Raw genomic sequence first — 11820 nt, 5'->3', positions numbered from 1 at the left:
CATGTACAGATGAGTCAAAAAGTATAACCTTTTGGATGACATGGGCACAGTCTTGGGGGAAGTAATGAGCATTGAATTGTTTTGGTGGTGTCAAATGAAACACATACACATGAATGAATGCATGCATGCACACTGACATACACTGACACACACACAACATTTTTCATTGACAATTGATATTAGTTAGTAAATGCTATTTTGTCATTGAAAAAGGTAGCCTTCATACTGTAGATTTAGAACTGCACATCTAAGCCACTTTGTGTCAAGATGTTCCCTTTAATAATGTCAATGCGATGGCACAGAAAGGTTCTCAGCAGAATGTTGAGATGGCCTTCTCTGACCTGGGGTTCAGGCATTTTCAAGTTCAGTCGTCTGCCGCAACCTGAAGTTGCGTAATGGCATATTTTAAGGAGACCATGAAGGAGATTCTGAAGGACATGCTAAAGAAAAGTATATACAGTGGGGGAAAAAAGTATTTGATCCCCTGCTGATTTTGTACGTTTGCCCACTGACAAAGAAAGGATCAGTCTATAATTTTAATGGTAGGTTTATTTGAACAGTTTGAGACAGAATAACAACAAAAATATCCAGAAAAACGCATGTCAAAAATATTATAAATTGATTTGCATTTTTATGAGGGAAATAAGTATTTGACCCCCTCTCAATCAGAAAGATTTCTGGCTCCCAGGTGTCTTTTATACAGGTAACGAGCTGAGATTAGGAGCACACTCTTAAAGGGAGTGCTCCTAACCGCAGCTTGTTACCTGTAAAAAAGACACCTGTCCAAAGAAGCAATCAATCAGATTCCAAACTCTCCACCATGGCCAAGACCAACGAGCTCTCCAAGGATGTCAGAGACAAGATTGTAGACCTACACAAGGCTGGAATGGGCTACAAGACCATCGCCAAGCAGCTTGGTGAGAAGGTGACAACATTTGGTGCGATTATTCGCAAATGGAAGAAACACAAAAGAACTGTCAATATCCCTCGGCCTGGGGCTCCATGCAAGATCTCACCTCATGGAGTTGCAATGATCATGAGAACGGTGAGGAATCAGCCCAGAACTACACGGGAGGATCTTGTCAATGATCTCAAGGCAGCTGGGACCATAGTCACCGAGAAAACAATTGGTAATACACTACGCCGTGAAGGACTGAAATACTGCAGCGCCCGCAAGGTCCCCCTGCTCAAGACATGCACATCTGAAGTTTGCCAATGAACATCTGAATGACTCAGAGGACAACTGGTGAAAGTTTTGTGGTCAGATGAGACCAAAATTGAGCTCTTTGACATCAACTCAACTCGCCGTGTTTGGAGGAGGAGGAATGCTGCCTATGACCCCAAGAACACCATCTCCACCGTCAAACATGGAGGTGGAAACATTATGCTTTGGGGGTGTTTTTCTGCTAAGGGGACAGGACAACTTCACCGCATCAAAGGGACGATGGACGGGGCCATGTACCATCAAATCTTGGGTGAGAACCTCCTTCCCTCAGCCAGGGCATTGAAAATGGGTTGTGGATGGGTATTCCAGCATGACAATGACCCAAAACACACAGCCAAGGAAACAAAGGAGTGGCTCAAGAAGAAGCACATTAAGGTCCTGGAGTGGCCTAGCCAATCTCCAGACCTTAATCCCATAGAAAATCTGTGGAGGGAGCTGAAGGTTCGAGTTGCCAAACATCAGCCTAGAAACCTTAATTTCTTTGAGAAGATCTGCAAAGAGGAGTGGTACAAAATCACTCCTGAGATGTGTGCAAACCTGGTGGCCAACTACAAGAAACGTCTGACCTCTGTGATTGCCAACAAGGGTTTTGCCACCAAGTACTAAGTCATGTTTTGCAGAGGGGTCAAATACTTATTTCCCTCATTAAAATGCAAATCATTTTATAACATTTTTGACATGCGTTTTTCTGGATTTTTTTGTTGTTATTCTGTCTCTCACTGTTCAAATAAACCTACTATTAAAATTATAGACTGATCATTTCTTTGTAAATTGGCAAACGTACAAAATCAGCAGGGGATCAAATACTTTTCCCCCCCACTGTATTTCAAATTTCCCATCACTGTAGATTATATGGCCACATTTGGAATCCTTTGCTTATATCATCGTTTAGGAGGGTCATCTATTTTCAATCGGAAATATCATTGCTGATTAAACCATTACAAGGAAATTCCCAAAACAACATTTTTGCAGTCCTGTATTGCCCCAGTTGTTTCCTTGTGCTCATTTCTACTGGCTGGTCAAAGCCCTTTCACAAGACAGACATCGTAAACAGCATTACCGCTTTGTCGTCATTGTGCTTTTGTGCACTCCTAAAATAATTTCCCCGGCTCCCCCACAACATTTAATAATGATAGAAAGGGACTCATTGTTTTTTCCCTTCCAAGTCGTACAACAAACCTCTGTCATTAGAGGCTGTGTGTTCCGGGTGGAGGACTGTGCTTGGAGGTCAGTGGCTGACAGACTGTCTTGGGGTGGCTGTCATTACTAGATAATGATGTCCTAATTGTGGTGTGCACCTCTCCTCTGCAGACCTGGGTTCAAATACTATTTAAAATCGTTAAAATACTTTGAGTGTTTCCTTTAGCCTGCATGGAATGTCAGATGGGCAGGGTTTTCGGGTTTGCCGTCGTTCTATTGGTTCCATTGCGGTAGGCAAGCTCAATCAAGCATTTTCTTTTAAACTAGGCAAGTCAGTTAAGAACAAATTCTTATTTACAATGACAGCCTTGGAACAGTGGGCTAACTGCATTGTTCATGGGAAGGACGACAGATTTTTACCTTGTCAGCTCGGGGATTTGATCTAGCAACCTTTCGGTTACTGGCCCAACACTCTAACCACCAGGTTACTTGCCGCCCAACTACGTGGTGAGCAAGTTCGCTGTTCGCCTGGGTACACGTTGTGGTATTTGAAATGATTTAAAATAGTATGTGAACCCAGGTCTGCTCCTCTGGTTGCAATAGCCAGGCTCTTAGTGACACGGCTGACCCAGTCCCAGCCAGTAACAGTATTATTATTTAATATTTTTATTTAACCTTTATTTTAGAAGACACATTGAGACCTAGGTCTCTTTTTCAGATGCGCCCTGTATAATATAACATAAATATACACATTATACACCAAAAAAGTATATATATGAACATTAAAATACAAAAACAGTCATGGAAAGCACAAATAAAACATCAGAAATCATCCAGAAAAAAACTGTTCCATTCCTCCACAAAAATACTTTAAATTGCCTGAAACTCAACAGAGCGTCAAGAAAAAATATACAGTACCAGTCAAAAGTTTGGACACACCTAGTCATTCAAGGATTTTCTTTATTTTTCCTATTTTCTACATTGTAGAATAATAATGAAGACATCAAAACTATGAAATACCACATATAGAATCATGGAGTAACCAAAAAGGTGATAAACAACTCAAAATAGATTTTATATTTGAGATTCTTCAACGTTTGCCTTGATGACAGCTTTGCCTTGATTACCCTTTGTCTTGATGACAGCTTTGCACACTCTTGGCATTCTCTCAACCAGCTTCATGAGGAATGATTTTCCAACAATCTTGAAGGAGTTCCCACATATGCTGAGCACTTGTTAGCTGCTTTTCCTTCACTCTGAGGTCTAACTTATCTAAAACCATCTCAATTGGGTTGAGGTCAGTTGAATGTCATGGCCAGGTCATCTGATGCAGCACTCCATCTCTCTCCTTCTTGGCCAAATAGCCCTTACACAGCCTGGAGGTCTGTTTTGGGTCATTGTCCTGTTGAAAAACAAATGATAGTGGGACTAAGCGCAAACCAGATGGGATGGCGTATCGCTGCAGAATGCTGTGGTAGCCATGTTGGTTAAGTGTGCCTTGAATTCTAAATAAATCACTGCCAGTGTTGCCAGCAAAGCACCCCCACACCATCACACCTCCTCCTCCGTGCTTCAGGGTGGGAACCACACATGTAGTGATCATCCAATCTGCGTCTCACAAAGAAGCGGCGGTTAGAACCAGAAATCGCAGATTTGGACTCATCAGACCAAAGGACAGATTTCCACTGGTCTAATGTCCATTGCTCGTGTTTTTTGGCCCAAGCAAGTCTCTTCTTATTATTTGTGTCCTATAGTAGTAGTTTCTTTGCAGCAATTTGACCATGCAGGCCTGATTCACACAGTCTCCTCTGAACAGTTGATGTTGAGATGTGTCTTTACTTGAACTTAGTGAAGCATTTATTTGGGCTGCAATCAGAGGTGCAGTTAACTCTAATGAACATATCCTCTGCAGCAGAGGTAACTCTGGGTCTTCCTTTCCTGTGGCAGTCCTCGTAAGAGATAGTTTCCTCATAGCGATTGATGGTTTTTGCGACTGTACTTGTAGAAAATTTTAAAGTTCTTTACATTTTCCGTAATGACTGACCTACATGTCCTAAAGCAGTAATGGACTGTCATTTTTCTTTGCTTATTTGAGCTGTTCTTGCCATAATATGGACTTGGTCTTTTACCAAATAGGGCTACCTTGTCACAACATATCTGATTGGCTCAAACGCATTAAGAAGGAAAGGAATTCCACAAATTAACTTTTAACAAGGTGCACCTGTTAATTGAAATGCTTTCCAGGTGACTACCTCATGAAGCTGGTTGAGAGAATGTCAAGAGTGAGCAAAGCTGTCATTAAGGCAAAGGGTGGCTACTTTGAGGAATCAAAAATATAAAATATATTTTGATTTGTTTAACACTTTTCTGGTAACTACATGATTCCATGTGTGTTATTTCATAGTTTTGATGTCTTCACTATTATCCTACAATGTAAAAAATAGTAAAAATAAATAAAAACCCTGGAATGAGTAGGTGTGTCCAAACATTTGACTGGTACTGTATATTGAATTTTGTTCCACCAATACGGTGCATTAAAACTAAAAGAATATTTGCCAGCAGCATACCACCCTGCTAGCTTGCCTCTAAAGTTAAGCAAGGTTGGTCCTGGTCGGTCCCTTGATGGGAGACCAGATGCTGCTGGAAGTGGAATTGGAAGACCAGTAGGAGGCACTCTTTCCTCTGGTCTAAAAAAACAATATATATCCCAATGCGCCAGGGCAGTGATTGGGGACATTGCCCTGTGTATGGTGCCGTCTTTCGGATGGGATGTTAAACGGGTGTCTTGACTCTCTGTGGTCACTAAAGATCTCATGGCACTTATCGTAAGAGTAAGAGTAGGGGTGTTAGGGCCTCCTGAGTGGAGCAGCAGTCTAAGGCAGTGGTTGAGGCATCACTACAAACCCGAGTTCGACCCCAGGCTGTGTCCCATGAGGCGGCGCACAATTGGCCCAGCGTTGTTTGGGTTAGGCGGGCCGGGTGCCTGCAAGCTTACTTCAGTCGCCAGCTGGACAGTGTTACCTCCAACACATTGGTACGGCTGGCTTCTGGGTTAAGCGAGAAATGTGTCAAAAAGCAGTGCGTCTTGGCAGGGTCATGTTTCGGAGGACTCATGGCTCTCAACCTTTGCCTCTCCTGTGTCCGTAGGGGAGTTGCAGTGATGGGACAAGACTGTAAGTACCAATTGGATTTCATGAAAACGGGGTTAAAAAATAAAAGTAGGGTTGCTAACCCTGGTTTTCTGGCTAAATTCCCAATCTGGCTCTCATGCCATCATGGCCACCTAATCATCACCAGCTTCCAATTAGCTCATTTATAACCCCTCCTCTCCCTTGTAACCATTCCCCAGGTTGTTGCTGTAAATGAGAATGTGTTCTCAGTCTACTTACCTGGTAAAATAAGGGTTAAATAAATGGAGAAGCTAGAGTTAACCAATCCTGTGAACGGGTTAGCCAACTCAGGTGTTTATACTTCAACAGCAAAGTTAGATAAGACAGAAGTTTATGAAGTAGGGCCTTGTAAAAAAATGTCACAGTGACAGTGTGTTCCAACAGCAGAGAGGACATGATGCTTAGATGGAGATAGAGGACACCATACTTGACATTTCAAGTACAGTACAGTGTCCCCCAAGATCCTGAATTTTTCTCTTTTCTAAAACAGTGGATACACTTGTAGAGGTTATAAAGGAATGTTTATAGGTTTGTAGAATGAAGGTTGTAATTCAAACCTCTGGACAGCGGTTATATCTGCAAGAGATAAATATCTGAATGACATCTAATTTCCTGCCTGGCATGATGAACATTTTTAGCAGCAAGCGGAGAGCCTTCAGAGTGAATCGTCTGTCTATGCTCAAACTGCATAGCGTTTTACATGGAGCTAGGGTGTCATAAAGAGTACTGTGTAGCTAGGGTGTCATAGAGAGAGCTGCGTAGCTAGGACGTCTGCCAGACTTGTTGTTTCTCAATTTTTACCAGTTAGACATATACAGTACTCTACTGCAGTGGTTCCCAACCTTTTTCGGTTACTATACCACCAACTGAATTTGACTCTGCCTGAAGTACCCCCTCATGTACATTTTACCAGTAGGCCTATGGTCTCATGGGTTTAATCAAATACCCCCTGTGGATAGGTAAAGTACTCCCAGAGGGGCTGGTACCCCCTGTAGATAGGTCACGTACTCCCAGAGGTCCTAGTAACCCCTGTAGATAGGCCAAGTACCCCAGAGGTCCTAGTACCCCCTGTAGATAGTAACAATGCACAGAGAGAAGTAGAGTCTGAACCTCAACTCTAGATTAATTGTAATGTCCCAAGTGCAAGGGAAGTCACATGTGTAATATAACTTGATGCTTGATGTCTCTATTTGATAGAGGCGAAGTGAGGTCACATGAACCCAGGCAGGAGGGCTGCTGTCCTCGCCAGCCATCACTGAGACTCTTTTTAAGGAGATGGATGCGCCAAACCACAGGGAAAGGAGGTCATGGCACTGGACACGCTGTGCTATTATTCCACACACAATAGCTCTGTGCTGGACTGGCCGAACAGAGCATCAGTCCTCTGGTTTCACTAACTCGCTGGAATGTCCTATCTGTGTTTTGCATGTGGAGAATGTACACAGTAGATGCTTAGAAAGCCACTGTGCTCCAGTTCCTCTGTGCTGCCCCTCACTTCCATAGGTATTCTGGGGCCTCTATTGTCAGCCAGCCTGGGGTCAAAGCCATCTAACATCTAATGACGGGAATGCTATTTTTCTGCCACTGAATGACACTTTTAGAGGAAAACACAGGAGCCTGATTAGAAAAGATGGATGCAGACACTCGAGGGACAGGCCAATCCAAACACAAACAGAAATGCTTCTTGACTCTGAATGAGCACCAGAGACGGCTTTAGGAGCTGGCAAAGCCGTGGCATGGACCCCCAAATATAATTTGTGCCCCCCCCAGTTTTGTTTCACCATAAACATAACAAATGGTATATGAATTACCCTGCCCATTTTTGCCAGTTGTGCAGACCGGGACAGAGGCTATATCTGAGGACAGGTGGGGATGTAATAATGTCATATTTATTTAAAAAATGCATTCTGATTGGGCACCTAGCCGTGCAATGTCATTAGGTACTGCCTTCATTACCTTGTTTAGGAAACTCATTGGATACAGGGCGGGGGGGTTTCTAAATATTATTTCTTCATTAATTTGCTTTTTAGGTCAATGCAGTTTTTGGATTTATCTGTGATTCTTAATGTCATACCTTGCTTTTGCAGGTCTAATTGCTATTGATAGATATACAGCTTTGAGTTATTTGAGGGGTATAGGGACAATGACCAACTTAGCCTATTGGTTGTGCTCTGAGGTGAAGCTAAAATTGAGAGTGCATCTAACATGATCCTTTTATTGCGCTGACTGGCTGTAGCCTTCTGTCCTGAATCAATGGATACGGTGTGTGCTGTTTTAATGAGCGCATCTTGGGCCGCCAGTCTTCACGGGGCTTCTCTTCAACATGGCATGCTTTCTTGGGTGCAAAATGACAGTTGTGGTTGTTTCAGATAGGCCTAAATGTTTTTACATTTTGTATGTAGGATCAATACTGTGTAGCCCCTCAGTCTGTTATCATCCCTTTCCTGCAGTCAAATGACCAAATTGCCCTCTAGTGGCCTCATGGGTGGAATGTTATTGATATTTCTCATAATTTCATAATAAATAAACATTATTTTTTTAAACGCAGAAAATCTGGTGTTTCTACATCAAACGGTTTTGTTATGTTTCAGTCTTCTGTGATGTACAGTACCAGTCAAAAGTTTGGACACACTTACGGTTGAAGTCGTAAGTTTACATACACTTAGGATATAGTCATTAAAACTCATTTTTCAACCACTCCACAAATTTCTTGTTAACAAACTATCGTTTGGAAAGTCAGTCAGGATATCTACTTTGTGCATGACACAAGTAATTTTTCCAACAATTGTTTACAGACAGATAATTTCACTTATAATTCACTGTATCACAATTCCAGTGGGTCAGAAGTTTACATACACTAAGTTGACTGTGCCTTTAAACAGCTTGGAAAATTCCAGAAAATGATGTCATGGCTTTAGAAGCTTCTGATAGGCTAATTGACATCATTTTAGGCAATTGGAGGTGTACCTGTGGATACATTTCAAGGCCTACCTTCAAACTCAGTGCCTCTTTGCTTGACATCATGGGAAAATCAAAAGAAATCAGCCAAGACCTCAGAAAAATAATTGTAGACCTTCACAAGCCTGGTTCATCCTTGGGAGCAATTTCCAAACACCTGAAGGTACCACGTCCATCTGTACAAACAATAGTACGCAAGTATAAACACCATGGGACCACACAGCTCTCATACCGCTCAGGAAGGAGACGTGTTCTGTCTCCTAGGGATTAACATACTTTGGTGTGAAAAGAACAAATCAATCCCAGAACAACATCAAAGGACCTTGTGAAGATGCTGGAGGAAACAGGTACAAAAGTATCTATATCCACAGTAAAACGAGTCCTATATCGACATAACCTGAAAGGCCGCTCAGCAAGGAAGAAGCCACTGCTACAAAACCGCCATAAAAAAGCCAGACTACGGTTTGCAACTGCACATGGGTACAAAGATCATACTTTTTGGAGAAATGTCCTCTGGTCTGATGAAACAAAAATAGAACTGTTTGGCCATAACGACCATCGTTATGTTTGGAGAAAAAAGGGGGACGCTTGCAAGCCGAAGAACACCATCCCAACCGTGAAGCACGGGAGTGGCAGCATCATGTTGTGGGGGTGCTTTGCTGCAGGAGGGACTGGTGCACTTCACAAAATAGATGGCATCATGAGGAAAGAAAATTATGTGGATATATTGAAGCAACATCTCAAGACATCAGTCAGAAAGTTAAAGCTTGGTCGCAAATGGGTCTTCCAAATGGACAATGACTCCAAGCATACTTCCAAAGTTGTGGCAAAATGGCTTAAGGACAACAAAGTCAAGGTATTGGAGTGGCCATCACAAAGCCCTGACCTCAATCCTATAGAAAATCTGTGGGCAGAACTGAAAATGCGTGTGCGAGAAAGGAGGCCTACAAACCTGACTCAGTTACACCAGCTCTGTAAGGAGAAATGGGCCAAAATTCACCCATCTTATTGTGGGAAGCTTGTGGAAGGCTACCCGAAATGCTACTAAATTCTAATTCAGTGTATGTAAACTTCTGACCCACTGGGAGTGTGATGAAAGAAATAAAAGCTGAAATGAATCATTCTTTCTACTATTATTCTGACATTTCACATTCTTAAAATAAAGTGGTGATCCTAACTGACCTAAGACAGCGGATTTTTACTAGGATGAAATGTTAGGAATTGTGAGGAACTGAGTTTAAATGTATTTGGCTAAGGTGTATGTACACTTCCGACTTCAACTGTGCTCATTCAAGTGTTTTTCTTTATTTGTAAAAAAAAATTCTACATTGTAGAATAATAGTGAAGACATCAATACTATGAAATAACACATATGGAATCATGTAGTAACCAAAAAAGTGTTTGATTCTTCAAAGTAGCCACCCTTGATGACAGCTTTGCCCACCCTTGGCATTCTCTCAACCTGCTTCACAAGGAATGCTTTTCCAACAGTCTTGAAGGAGTTCCCACATATGCTGAGCACTTGTTTGCTGCTTTTCCTTCACTCTGTGGCCCAACTCATCCCAAACCATCTCAATTGGGTTGAGGTCAGGTTATTGTGGAGGCCAGGTCATCTGATGCAGCACTCCATCACTCTCCTTCTTGGCCAAATAGCCCTTACACATCCTGGAGGTGTGTTTTGGGTCATTGTCCTGTTGAAAACAAATGATAGTCCCACTAAGCGCAAAACAGATGGGATGGCGTATGGCTGCAGAATGCTGTGGTAGCCATGCTGGTTGAGTGTGCCTTGAATTCTAAAATAATCACAGACAGTGTCACCAGCACACCATCACACCTCCTCCTCCATGCTTCACGGTGGGAACCACACATGCTGAGATCGTCCGTTCACCTACTCTGTGTCTCACAAAGACATGGAGGTTGGAACCAAAAATCGCAAATTTGGACTCATCAGAACAAAGGACAGATTTCCACCGGTCTAATGTCCATTGCTCGTGTTTCTTTGCCCAAGGAAGTCTCTTCTTCTTATTGGTGTCCTTTGGTAGTAGTTTCTTTGCAGCAATTCAACCATGAAGGCCTGATTCACGCAGTCTCCTCTGAACAGTTGATGTTGAGATGTGTCTGTTACTTGAACTCTGTCATCTCTGCAGCTGAGGTAACTCTGGTTTATCACAACCCATGGAATGTGTAGGTGTGTCCAGACTTTTGACTGGTACTGCATATGGATTAAAAGTGTGTTCAAGAATTTACTGTCTTCTGCGCTTGACTCTACCTCTCCTGCTTCCTTGAACTACATACTGACAGAATCACGCACCCATCGATGGAGTCAGCAGGAGCTTCAGTGCCAACCCCGTCCATGGAGGAAAGAGTTGCCCAACACTCCACCCTGCTCCACCGTCTGGGTACCGGCATGGATCAGGAGTGGGCGCGCATGGAGAGCTGGGACCGAAGCGCTCTCGGCCCCACGAACGCGGCAGGTCAACAGCCTGCACTCCAACCAGCACCCACAGCACCCAGTACCAGTGTGGTGAAACTCGCCCCCCCCAGGGAGTACGATGGGACGGCCACTGGGTGTAAGGGCTTCTTACTCCAGTTGGAGTTATACCTGGCGACCGTTCGTCCCTCTCCCTCGGGGGAGGAGAGCGTCAGCGTCCTCGTCTCCTGTCTCACGGGTAGGGCCCTGGAATGGGCAAACGCCGTGTGGGACAGTCCGGACTCAGCCAGGGACAACTACCCAGAGTTCGATCATCCCCCGGAGGGGAGAGCGGCGGGTGAGAGGCTATTTCACCTGAGACAGGAGATGAGGAGCGCGCAGGACTTTGCTCTCGAGTTCCGAACCCTGGCCGCGGGAGCAGGGTGGAATGAGAGGGCCCTTATAGATCACTACCGATGTAGTTTGAGGGAGGACGTCCGCCGGGAGTTAGCCTGTCGGGACACGACCATCACCCTGGATCAACTGGTTGACCTGTCCATCCGACTGGACAATCTGCTGGCCGCCCACGGGCGTCCGACCCGGGCCCTGCTCATTCCACCCTCCAGCCCTCCTGCTGGAGGGTGGTTTATCCGGAGCTTTGGGCAGGTGGCGGCTCCCATTACCTCACTGATGAAGGGGGTTGCGGTGGTCAGCGGAGGCGGACAGGGCCTTTAGTCGTCTGAAGGTTTTGTTCACCGACACTCCAGTGCTGGCGCATCCGGATCCCTCTTTGCCCTTCATAGTGGAGGTGGATGTGTCCGAGGCTGGGGTAGGAGCCGTGCTATCCCAGCGCTCGGGCACCCCCCCCAAGCTCCGCCCCTGCGCCTTCTTCTCTAGGAAGTTGAGTCCGGCGGAGC

Source organism: Salmo salar, chromosome ssa06 (assembly GCF_905237065.1).
Source record: "Salmo salar chromosome ssa06, Ssal_v3.1, whole genome shotgun sequence".
Classification (NCBI taxonomy): domain Eukaryota; kingdom Metazoa; phylum Chordata; class Actinopteri; order Salmoniformes; family Salmonidae; genus Salmo; species Salmo salar.
Note: the sequence above shows the minus strand (reverse complement) of the source record.